Below are 13,881 nucleotides of genomic sequence, written 5' to 3' on the forward strand. Positions count from 1 at the left end.
TTGCTTATGGGTTAACCTTGTTGCTTCTTATAGTGTCCACCAAAAAAAATCAGAAGAAAGTTCTAGAAACGATCAATGTTCATGGTTCCAAAGGAAAAAAATATCCCCACCATCGGAGATGCAAGTTATTGATTTTGCTTTTATATTTAAGGATAAAAGTATCACATCATATTATATTAACCTTTTTCATACACTTCAATCCTATCCAAATTACGTGCTATATAAATTAAGCATTTATGATTTATTAATAATTACCATGATATTAAATAGTAATCTGACTAATCTCCCATTACTTTTTATATTTTAATTATTTTTGTTGTTTTAGGTATTTTTTGTGCCATTAAAAAAATTACAAATAGAAGGAGGGATCAAGGTAGGGATAACAATAGATTATCGAACACGTAGGTAACAATTTTAAAGAATCAAGTTTGGATACATGTTTTTGGACTCGTGAGTAGTTTGACTGATGATTTTAAAACTCGCTAATGGACGAATCTAGATCTGGGTAATAAGATACCCACTCATATTTTTGTTGGTACATTTTTTTTATTTTTTTGGTACATAGGTACCCACTCATGTGTACCCAACCTACAATTCCTAAATCTATATATATTTGTATGTATACAAAACATACTAAATATATTGTTCGTTATAATTGCGATTATTTCCATCCATAGATCAAAGTTTCTTTTTTTCCATATCATTCATTAATTCTATTTTTTTATTTTCTCACTTTGAAATTAGATAGGAATATTATAATAAGATAATAGTGATGAAAATTATACCCTAGAGATTGGTTCAAACAAAAAACTGATTAATGAGTCTCCATAGCACAAGTTATGAACAAAAATAGTCAAATTCAGTCATACTAATTAGTTTTTTATTTAAACCGTATCAGTCACAACGATCAAATTCCATTTAAAATACAAAATTTAATTAAAGTGGCTTATGTTTTTACTAAGGAGAACCAAAAAAACAATCATTATATTTATTTATATTTAAAAAATATGGCATACCATAAAGTCAACATTTTGTTTTAACAAATTGTTTTAATGAAAATATTTATCACATTCTTAATAGTTTTAAAATATTAATGTTTGTATATTATAAAAATATGTCTAGTTTCACATATATGTAAAAATTGTTATTCCAACATAGCATTACACTGATCAATACAATATGTATAACATTGGTCAAAATATAATATTCTAATAATTTCTAAATTTGTGTACATTAACCTTAAACCACAAAAAATTAAGAACATATTTTATTACCAGATAATATAATGTTACCTTTTTTGTGTCATTGCAATACACCCTTTTTATACATAGTACTCCCCTTGTAATCATGGTATGCTGATTTATATGATATTTTTTAAATATATCATTTTTCTTTCTGTAATTATTTTTTCCATTTTTTGTATCAAGAAAATAATAAATAAATATAAATATGGAAATAACAATTAATGCATTTTTGAACCTCAAACAAATAAGTAATGATAAAATAAATTTTCAAAAGTAGACATAAGAGGCATTAATTATATATAGATTTAAATAAAATATGAATTATTTTAAATAAGAAATTAATGTAACAAGTCTAGAAAATGTACACAAAGAGCATTAATTATATATAACTTTAAATAGAATATTAATTATCATAATAAATGATTTTAAATTTGAATTTTTCGAATCAATTTAAATAATTTCTAAAATTTTCATCAAATCAATCAAGTTAATCATTTTTCAAACATAAAACTATGTAGTCTCAATTTTCCCTAGGGATATATAGGAGGAAGATAAACTATTGTGAGACACAAAAATAAAAATAAAAAACATTTTGTTTTAATAAATAATTTTTTTTGTGGATAGAAAAGTTCAGGCAATTAGCGATGGTATTGTTTTATCATGGTTGGACGACTTGCTAATAACTTACTTTATCTGTACTTAACTCCTGAGCTTAAAACTCTTATTTAAAGATCATATTATTCAAGTTGTGCATTATAGAGTTTTCTACTTTTAACTACCAAAGACATAGTGATAACCTAAATCTTGTTGGAGATATTAAAATTAAGTGCGCCTTTTCCTAAGACACGAGGCCGATATTCAACCAAAAATCGGGTTGTATTCCTTAAGTAATAAATAATAAATAATTGGAGGAAATTATAAAGCTCAGTAAAACAATAAGTATATTCATTAGCCACAAAGAGATACATGTTAAATTCATATGAAGAAACATGAACACAGTCTTATATGAACATCGTCTCAGATGCTACAACTTCTCTAATAACAATTCAAACTATGTTTATCTTTTACTTGTAAAAAGAACTAGTAAAACGAACTAGTAAAAGTTATCACTAATTTGTTGTCAAAATAAGATTTTATCATAAATGCAAAAAAGAAAGAAGGAAAGTTTATAGTGCTTATTGAAATGTAATTCAGAGGTGGAATGAAACGGATTGCATGTAATCATTAAAGAGCATGACTTATCATATTGTTTTGAGTGAATTATATTAACCCGTTTTAGTGAAATTTTATAAATTAACCTACATTTTCTTGTACCTACACAATTCACACAAGTTTATATCAATATATTACACTAACTACATATATGAGAAATAAGTGTGTTTTTTAAACAAAAACGAAAATGAATGTAATTAAGTTAAACACAATATTATATATTATGGAGACAGTTCTAAATAGTGTAAGAGTCAAAATATCTTTACTATTCTTAGTTCGATACAACATGTTTCAATAATTCTAAGGAGATGTTGTTTAAAGCAGTCTTATATAGAGTAATGAACAAAAAATAATGAAGACTACCGAGTCCTTACTATTTGGGTTTGTCTACATCATACATCATATTTTTTCAACTTAATTATATTTATCATTCTTTTTTGTTTAGAAAGATTACACTTATATCTCATACAGAGATAATCAATATAATGTATATATATAAATTAGGGAGATTTGTTTAAATATAAAAAAGACAAAATAGTTTATATAATTTCACTAAAACTGAAGAAATGTTATAGTAATTTACTCTATTCTTTTTTTTAGTATAGCCAATAGAATTCTATCATGATATGATTTATCATATTATGGTAAAAAAATAAAGTCAATAGATAAATGTTTTGTCTAATAAATCAGCCCATTCACAACCAAATAAATTAATATATTATATATTCACTAATTATCCAATCATGCACATCATAATATATAACTTTCAACCATTTTTACTTATTACTATAATATTAATTTGGAATAATTTCTTTTAAAAGTGTACAAAATGAAAAAAGTTCTTGATTGCCATGTTAAATTAATAGTTAATTAACAATGAAGTTGTTACCATTAGACTCACAACAGTAGTAATAGACTCTCAATGGCTTAGTTTGTATAATTGCATAATATTCAGAGGAGGAGATGGGTAGTAAATGGAAGAGTTGTTGAAGAAGTCTTTCTCGAACCACATGATAACCTATCCCAATGTGCTTGTGCGTTCATGGAAGACATTGTTGTTTGCTATATGACACGCAAAAGCATTATCGCAATATAACATGGCTAGAGAAGTGTAAGAGATCTAAAGAGATTGAGAAGATATGTGATTCGTTGCAGTTGACAAGAAGTAGAAGCTAGTGCCCTATACTCAGCCTCAGATGAAGATCTAGTCATGGTTCGCTACATTTTGGATCTCCAAGATATGAGTGAGTCTCCTTAGAAGACACAAAGACCAGAGATAGAGTTTCTAGTATCTAAGCATTGTGCCGAGTCAGAATTAGAAAAGGCTTCGATTATTATTTTGGAAGATGATGGATAGAAAAGGCCTTGACAAGGGGAGGATTTGATGTATCTCAGAAATCTGGTGACGGCTTTGTGATGAGTTTTTGGAGGAGAAGCCATGAATTGAGTTAGTTGCTGGACAACAAAGGAAATATTTGGTGTTGTGTTGGTCAAATAGAGAATCCTCCCAACTAATCTTCTATAGGAAGCAGGATTTGGATGAGGGTCACCATCTCCTTGAGGCGGCTTGGATGTTCTAGCCATTTGTGTTGCTGCTGGTTTGGAAGATAGGAAACCTATATTTGATAGAATGTTTAGTGCATATTTCCTTGACACAATGTATACCTTTGGTGCTTCTAGCTATTTCAAGTCCAAGGAAAAACTTTAAAGGACCAAGATCTTTAATTCCAAATAGATGATGCAAATGATACTTAACAAAAGTTATTTCAGAGGAGTCAATATTAGCCAAAATTAAAACATCAACATTAATAAGTAGAGTTGTAAAATGATTAGATGCAAATTTAGTGAATAAAGAATGATCATGTTGTGATTGAGTGTAGCCAAGGGAAAAAAGAGTATAGGATAACTTGTGATACCATTGCATACTTGCCTGTTTGAAGCCATAAATGGATTTGTACAATTTGTAAACTTGGTTTGGTTTGTGTCCAACAACTCTAGGGGATATAGACATATATAACTCTTCATGTAAGTCACCATGAAAAAAGGCATTATTGATGTCAAGTTGGTGTATGGACCAATTTTGACAAGAGGCAATGGCAAGTAATAGCCTGACAATAGTGAGCTTGATGATAAGAACAAAACTAGCAAAATAGTCAATGCCTTCAGTTTGAGTGTATTCCTTTGCAACAAGTCTTGTTTTATATCTTTCTATGCTTCTATCAAACCTATGTTTAATCTTGTAAATCCACTTTGCTCCTATAGGAAGTTTATTGGGTGGAAGGTCAACCAAAGACCAAGTGTGATTAAGTTCAAGAGCATTAAGTTCATTTTACATAGCTTCTATCCAATGAGGTGATTTAATAGCTTGGTTATATGTTTTTGGTTCATATTTAGTAGAAATGGATAAAGTGTAATGTAGGTGTTTTGGTGTTAGGGTGTGGTAGGATAGGACAAAGGACAACGAATGATTAGCTCTAGGTGAGTTTGCTGAATGTGTATGGTTAAGAAGTGAATAATGGACGTTTTGTAGATATGAGCGAAGATGTTTATTTCTAGTGGATCTTCTGAGTTGTATAGGTGAGGAGGTTGGGTGATTCATAGGTTCTGAAGAAGTTAACGAGGGCATACTTGTAGGAAGGTGGGTTGGAGTGACTAGTTGTAGAGTCTGGAAATGGGAATCAAAGAACAAATAATCTATGTTAGGAGTTAGGGTAATAGGATCAGAAAAAGGTTGTAAGGAAGGCTGAATCAGGGCATAGGGGAAGATATATTCCTTAAAGAGCACATTTATTGACAGAAAGATCTCTTTGGTATTAAGGTCAAGAAGTAGATACCCCTTTGTTCCACGTTGATAGCCTAAGAAAACACATTTATTGGCTCTAGAGTCCATTGTTGTTCTATTGTGCTCAAGGGTGCAGTCATAGCAGAGACTACCAAAGACTCTTAGGTTGTCTAAGGATGGTTCTTGGTTATGTAAGAGGGTAAAGAGGGACTTGTGTTTAACACAAGGCTGGGTAATCCATTGATCAAGTAAGTGGGACGTTTAACAGCATAGCTCCAATAAACCTTGGATAAATGAGACTTAAACAAAATAGTCCTTGTGATATTCAAAAGATGTATGTGTTTTCTCTCAACTACAGAGGTTTGTTGAGGTGTTTCAACACAACTAGTTTGGTGCATTATGCCAAGATTTTTATAGAAAGAAGACATGGTAAATCCAAGTCCATTAGCAGTTCTAATAGTCTTGATCACTTTATTAAATTGAGTTTCAATTAAGGTAGTAAATTTTGGACAAGGGTTCTTGCCTCCGCTTTAGTTTTCATTTGGAATAATCATGTATGCCTACTAAAATCGTCTACGACGGTAAGAAAATATATATGGCCATGTATAGAAGGAGCAACTGACCCCCATATATCCATGTGAACATCTTGTTCATTTCACCCATTAGTATGAACAAAGTTTATGGTTGTTTTCAGCACCAATCAATCTCATTAATATATAGCATAAAAGCAAACTACAAAATAGACGAGTCCTGAATATACAGATAAGGCAACACTTTATTTTCAACAAGTTCATAGAACACACCAAGAGTTGCAAGCACTTCCATAAACTAAGCAATTAAAAAGCAAATGGGTGCATATGAAGAACCTTCTTCCAAGATGGGAAACATTTTATTTTCAACAAGATTATAGAAAAAACTAAAAGTTGCAATCACTTCCACAAACCAAGCAACTAAAGAGGAAATGGGTGAATTTGAACAACCTTCTTCCAAGATGGCCTGCGACTAATATCATCCCACCAAGCACTCACATGTTTCCTATCTCTAACCATATATGCTTTTCCCATTGAACCCACCAAATAATGAGTAAATGGAAGATGGCTAAGATCAGCAAGACTGAAAAAATCACCAGCCAAGTACTTGGTCTTAGACAACCTATCCTCATAAATGTCCAACACCTGGCCAAGCTTTTCTTCACATTCCTCAATCACTTTTGGGTCTGAAGGAGAGTGCCCATTGTTGGAGAAACTAGAATGTTCATAACTAAGCTGAAGATTGGTGGGTTGAAGTTTTGGGCTTCAACTTCTAGCCACTGTTCCACAAGACCTCTTTCTTCTATTGTCTTTCCCAGCAAGTCAGTTCCTTGGTTTTTGTACTTTTCTGCATAGTACCTAAGTATTGCACGAGATTCTGCATGATTGATTTGAAATCAATGTATCAGTTTGAGTATACTTATTATGTATTAGCAAAAGGCACAAAATAATTTTTGATCACGAAGGGTATCCGTGTGATATAGGCAAAGAGTTAATCACTTTAGGAGGTTAGTGACTAAACCAACAATATCGCATTTAAGAATTAAACCTTTTATCTATGTCTTGTTGATATTAATGTTCCATCTCAAAACCAAATAGGTTACGATAGAAGTAGCCCAATATGAACCTTGCCCACGAGAATGACATAGACGATATAAACTTACTTCTCAATATTCCCCTAAATACAAGGTTGTCAGACCTCATGAATTATCTTTGACCTATAATTAAAGGATATTATTTAGCCAATAACAAGGCTCAATACCATATTAAAGTATAAGGTAATTATTTGACTATGAGAGGTGTGACCAACAAAAATTCAAATTATGCAATCAATGTGAAGCTTACTTCCTACGGTTGTTGAATGGCACAACAACTTTATGAATGATTTCACAAAGAATTAATTTTGTAAATTAATTAGGGCTGCATAGATGCTACATTTTTATTGAATCTCATAAATGGAGCCATTTATTTAACTCTTGTAAAAAAATATATGAAAACTAATAACTAATACAGTACTAAATTAATTTGTTATGTTCTACTTATAAAAAGAAAAAGAGGCATTAATCTTAAATGTTTAAAAAATAAAGCATGTGTAGAACATTTAATCTTAAATGTTTTCGAGGACTTTTCAATAAATTATACTCACACTATTGAGTTTTAGCGAGATTACATAAATTATCTTTCTTTTTGTACATACACAAATCACCTCTATTTACATACATACATTTCACTAACTACCTATGCACGAGAGTAAGTGTGATATGTTAAACAAAAAATATGATGAATGAATTTAAGTTAAACAAAATATGATATATTTTGGGGAAAATCCAAATAGTATAACAATCAATGTCTCTTCATTATTATTGGTTTGTTACAAAATGCATCAATAATTCTAACGATAAGTTGCTTAAATCACTCTTATACTACATTGTAATGAAACAAAAATAATGAATAAGTATTGACTCATATACTATTTGGATTTATCTCCACGATATACTATCTTTTGTTTAACTTAATTACATTTATCATCTTTTTTGTTTAAAAAATTACATTTATCTCCCCAACATAGTAATCAATATAATGTATGTATAAAAACTAAGAGATGGGCGTAGGTGTAAAAAGATAAATGATTTGGGTAGTAAAAACTCGGCAATGAGTACTGTAATTTATTCTATTTATATAATAAAAATATGTAATTGTTTTAAATGAACGATTTTATCATAAAAGATAAAAACACCCTTGAAAACCATAATAGAGTGTGTTTGCTTCTATTTCTATTTTCAATGAAATCAGAAAAGGAAAGTGAAAACATGTTTGTATTACTGTTTTCATTTCATATTTCAGAAAACATGAGCTTCATTTTCGGAAATTCTAAAAATGAAAAAAATATATTTTACAACAATTTCAATAATGAAGTATTGATATTTTGTGAAAATTTTAACACTTTCATCACATCATTCATTCCATATATTTTAACTTTTTCATGCAATTTATACTTTATTTTTCAACTATATCCATATTAATTACTCCCTTTATTAACGTCCGGATCTTCATTTTTTTTTTAAATTTAGTCAAATGATATAAAAAATTTATATTACTTAATAATTTTTTAAATTATATAAATAAAATTAAACATAAAAATAATATGGATTTGAGAGAATTTATTTGTCAATTATATTTTTCACTAATAATCAAAATGTCATAATTAACCTCACTAGTTACCTAGGAACTTCACTTTGTCCATCTTAATAGAAATAGTTTGATGATTATTGTGTTAATATATGAGTTTGATATAAGAATTATTGTCTTTTGTAGTTACAACAGCTTGAATTAAAAAACAGATCAATTATATACTATTAATTTATTTTAACTTTAACTTTTGGAAAAACACTCTAAAGTGCGTGATGATAATTATGACCTTCCACATGTCTGTGTGATAGTTAATCATCAAGTCCAACAACTAAGGATATTCAATAAACTATTGATATTAAATTCGTTGGAAAAAAAAATGTAAGTAAAAATATGAAGAAATACTACAAAATTAGTAGTTTGATTATTTTAATGATTAAAAATTAGAATTAAATTATTTGCAAGAATAATTGTCATGCTTTCTGCAGTTTTGATGAATATTTTAAAAATAAAAATGATAATGACAAACATGTTTTGAGAAAATGAAATCATGAAAATGATTTTTCTTTTAAAATGAAATCATGAAATAGAAATAGAAAACATCTCAAACAAACTCTTATTTTCTTGTTTCTATATTGAGGGATTTGCTGATTGTCTGTATCTACTAGAATTGAAAAATCAAGGAGACATGAAATAACTATGATTAAGGACATGACATATAAACAAAAATTAGAGAAATAGTAAAAGGGCTAACCATAGAGAGTATAATCACCATCTTGAATAACAGGGAGTAATCCAAAGGGCTGTATATGTATAAGAAACATGTATTATATTTGGAAGAAATAATAAGTTTAGATAAATAGAGTGTACTTATTGATAGTCCTAGTTATATATCCACACCTTCAAGTATCTGATCATGACTTTAGTTTTAATTTTATAAGATTAACAACGATCAAATATGGGTGTGAGCAAGCATTTGCATTTCACATTGTTAATATAGCCATACTCGACAATGGAGACATAAAAAAAGGAGTATATTATATGGTCTTGAAAATCACCATAATATAACCCCAAAAAATCACCTAAATAATTCTCCAAAGTCTTAATCATAGGAAAATGGTACATGTTATAACGTATGTCTACTTTACGTAAATAAAAAGAGACATGTATTATATTCACATGGCGAATAGGATTTTTAGATTGATGTGTGCTAAAAATATGTAACATTTTTCTTAAGTAATTGACCAAATAGAAGATTGAAGGAAATAAAAAAATGCAGTTTTTATTGTGTTTAGAAGAGAAGATGGATGTGTAATGAGTATACTTCATTAATTGATTATGAAAGTTACAAGAAGGATTCCTTATATACACAATGACTTGTTAGCCAAGTAACTCAACAAACTAACTAACTATCATAACAAACTAAAAGCACATGCTCTAAAATAATTAAGCATGTGTTAATTGTGTGATTAGGAAAACTCTACTGCAACCATCTTTCATTGCTTAAGCAACTGTGCTGATATATGTGATGCAAGAAGCCTAAATTCTGTTATGATGCATGTAGTCCATGGAGCCAAACACTGATGCATATTTCTGACCGAGGCCACAGGGCGCCTGGTGCTTGATCTGATGCACATCTCTGACCGAGCCTATAATGCGCCTGGTACAAGCTTCCTAACCGAGCCTCCAAGGCTCCTGGTGCAAGCTTCTGACCGAGGCAGCTCTGCACCTGATGCATCTAGACTAAGCCTTTAGCACCTTTATTCATGGCCTGCAATTACTAAAAAGAATTCAACCAGTAAATAGTTCACATGAACATAAGAGTGTAGGCAATTTAAGTAATGTAATTTAATATCCCCCCTCAAGCTTGAGAGTGGATATTCACCACTCCAAGCTTGGACAAAAGATGCTGAAAAATGGAGGGATCCAAGGCCTTAGTTAATAGATCTGCAGTTTGTTGTTCAGAGCTAATAGGAAGCAAATGGAACAATTTATTTTCTAGCCTTTCCCTAACAACATGGCAATCAATTTCAATGTGTTTTGTCCTTTCATGAAAGACAGGATTAGCAGCAATGTATCTTGCTGAGTTATTGTCACAATAAATGTTTGCAGGTTGTTTAAAAGGAATTTGATAATCAATAAGTAAGTATGTAAGCCATTGTACCTCACATGATGCAATTGCCAAAGCTCGATATTCAGCTTCTGAGGAAGATCTTGACACAGTGTTCTACTTCTTGGATTTCCAAGAGATAAGGGCATCACCTAAGAACATACAGAAACCAGAGATGGACCTTCGAGTATCAGGGCAGGCTGCCCAGTCAGAATCTGTGAATCCCTTAAGGTGTAGGATGGATGTTGTAGGGTAGAACAACCCCTGACCAGGGCTATTTTTGATATAACGAAAGACTCTTGTCATAGCTTTGTAGTGATTTATGGTAGGGCAGCCATAAAATGGCTTAGTTGTTGTATGGAAAAGCTTAAATCAGGCCTAGTATTTGTTAAATAAAGAAGCCTTCCAACCAGTTTCCTATAAGTGACAGGGTCATGGTACAGATTGCTGTCATTTTGGTGGAGATGAGTGTTCTTGACCATAGGAGTGTTAACAGGCTTGGATTCCAAGAATCCTGTATCAAGCAACAAGTCTAATGCATACTTCCTTTGGCACACAGATATGCCAAGCTTAGATCGTGCTACTTCTAATCCTAAGAAGTACTTTAAGGAGCCTAAGTCCTTGATTTTAAAATTGTCATCAAGATGTTTCTTGACAAAATTGATTTCAGAGTCATTATTGCCAGATAAAATTAAATCATCAACATATATCAATAATGCAGTGAATTTGTTATGCATGGATTTTGTAAACAAAGAATGATCATGAGTGGATTGCTTATAGCCCAAGGAAGTCAAAGCAGTAGACAGTTTTGCGAACCATTGTCTGCTGGCCTGCTTTAATCCATAAAGGGATTTATTGAGTTTACAAACAAGGTTGGGTGTAGAACATTGAACACCCTGAGGTAAAGACATGTAAACATCCTCATTTAAATCACCATGTAAAAAGGCATTATTGACATCAAGTTGTTGAAGGGACCAACCTTGACTAGCAGCCAAGGCTAGAAGGAGTCTCACTGTGGTAAGCTTAACCACAGGAGCAAATGTTTCATAATAGTCCAACCCTTCAGTTTGGTTGTATCCTTTGGCAACAAGTCTAGCCTTGTGCCTTTGTATGCTGCCATCAGAGTTAAATTTGAGCTTATAAACCCATTTGGATCCAATGGTCCTTTTATCAGGGGGTAGAGGGACAAGAGTCCAAGTGTCATTGCAGGCTAAGGCTGCAAGCTCATCCTGCATAGCCTGAATCCAGTCTTTTGATTTGATAGCTTGGGTGAAAGTTTTTGGCTCTATGTGGGAGCAAATGCTAAGGGAGTAATGAGAGTAGGAGGGAGACAGGGTGTGGTAGGACAATACCTTATGTAAGGGATGTTTGATGTTGGAGCTAGCATGAGGATGTTTTTGACTTAAGAGATTGCAATGATAATCTCTTAAGTAAGTGGGTGGGTGAGTAGTTCTATGAGACTTTTTGATAGGAGGTTCTAAAGGTAAGCTATTGGTGGGTGGTGAATCTGTAGGTTGAAGAGTAGGGGGAAACTCTGGTATATTAGGTGTGAAAGCTATTTCCTATATAGCAGGAGAGTCAAAGATAAATTCAGGATTATGCTTGGTGTAGGTAGGATTTGTATTTGGATCAGTATGGGTGTTGTAAGGCTTGTATGGGAAAATGTGTTCATAAAACACAACATTTCTAGATATATGTATGCTTCTGGTTAATAGATCAAGAACAATGTAACCTTTTGTTCCAGGTTTATAGCCAAGGAATGAACATTTTCGTGCTCTAGGATCCAGTTTGGTTCTTTGGGCAGATAAGGTAGAGGCAAAACAAAGGCTGCCAAAAACTCTTAGGTGGCTAAGTGTAGGGGGCTTGTCAAATAGAGTCTCAAAAGGGGACTTAAGACCCAAAGTAACAGTAGGTAATAAGTTTATAAGATAGACAGCATGAAGCATAGCATAACCCCAATAACAAGTAGGCAAATCAGAATGAAAAAGCAGAGTTCTTGTTACATTTAATATGTGTCTATGTTTCCTTTCTACTATAGAATTCTGCTAAGGTGTTTCAATGCATGAGGTTTGATGAATAATGCCTAATTTAGAGTAGTAATCATGCATCATAAATTCCTTCCCATTGTCACTCCTAATGATCTTGATTTTAAGGGTGAATTGAGTAAGCACCATTTGTATGAAACTGTCTATTAGATTTCTAGTGTTAGCCTTGTTTGTCATGAGAAAAACCCAAGTGTATTTGCTGAAATCATCAACTATAGTGAGGAAGTATTTGTCTCCATGAATGGTGGAGATGTTTAAAGGCCCCCAAATGTCCATATGGACAAGATCAAAGGGGTGTGAGGTGTGTGTATTGCTTTTGGGAAAAGATAGTTTGGCTTGCTTTCCTAGATGACAAAAATCACACACCTTATTAGGGTTGAACTTCACATAAGGAAAACACTTACAAATGTTATTAAGAATGTTATTTGAGGGATGTCCTAGTCTAAAATGCCATAGATCAAAACAAGATAAAGTTTCCCTCTGTAAAGCAGTAATACTATGCATTGTATCATTAAATTGAGGATGCTTGGTTAGTATGTAAAGATTGTTGTGCATTTCAGCATGTCCAATCATCCTCGAGGTAGTCATATCCTGGATGAGACAAGAAACCTCATTAAAAACAAGCTTGCATCTAAGGGAAGAGGCAAGCTTGTGAACAGAAATAAGATTGTATTTGAAACCAGGGATGAGCAATACATCATACAACATAATGTGATCAAAAAGGGCCACAGTCCCTGAGTGTTCTGCCTTAATGGTAATATTATTAGGAAGTTTGACAGAAATTGGTTTAATTGTCTTGTAAGTTATAAAGTTTGATATCTTGTTAGTGACATGATCAGTAGCTCCACTATCTAGAATCCAAGATTGGTTGGAAAGGGAGTTACCTGATATGTAGCCACCATCTGCATTGTTAGCCTCATGACTAATCTGATTGATCATGTGTTCATTGTTGATGCTTAATTGGGCATGTTATGTATGGTTTGCTCCTGCTGAAGTTCCTGTGTGCTCAGCAATGTCCTGATTAGTCTTATGTTCCTGGTCCATTAATTGTAAGCTATTGACAGCATTGGTTCCTTTGGATTTAAATTTGAAAGTTGGAGGAAATCCATGCTTGAAATAACAAGTCTCTGTGGTATGACCTTCCTTGCCACAAAAGGTGCATAATTTGTTGTTGTTAGGAGGACCATAGCTCCTTGGATTTGCTTGAAACCTTCTTCCACTTCCTCTGTTGTTGTAATTGCCTCCTCTATTATTATTGTTTCTGTTGAATTGGGGCTTCCATGTTTGATCAGTGTTGATATTGTTCAGTGCAATTTTGCTTTGGTCATTC

The 13,881-nt window shown here is 32.0% G+C and overlaps 1 pseudogene; it reads right to left on the bottom strand.

The window, feature by feature from the left end:
• Positions 5,997 to 9,220, bottom strand: LOC109327736 (annotated as a pseudogene).

The sequence above is a fragment of the Lupinus angustifolius genome, chromosome LG15 (assembly GCF_001865875.1).
Source record: "Lupinus angustifolius cultivar Tanjil chromosome LG15, LupAngTanjil_v1.0, whole genome shotgun sequence".
NCBI lineage: Eukaryota > Viridiplantae > Streptophyta > Magnoliopsida > Fabales > Fabaceae > Lupinus > Lupinus angustifolius.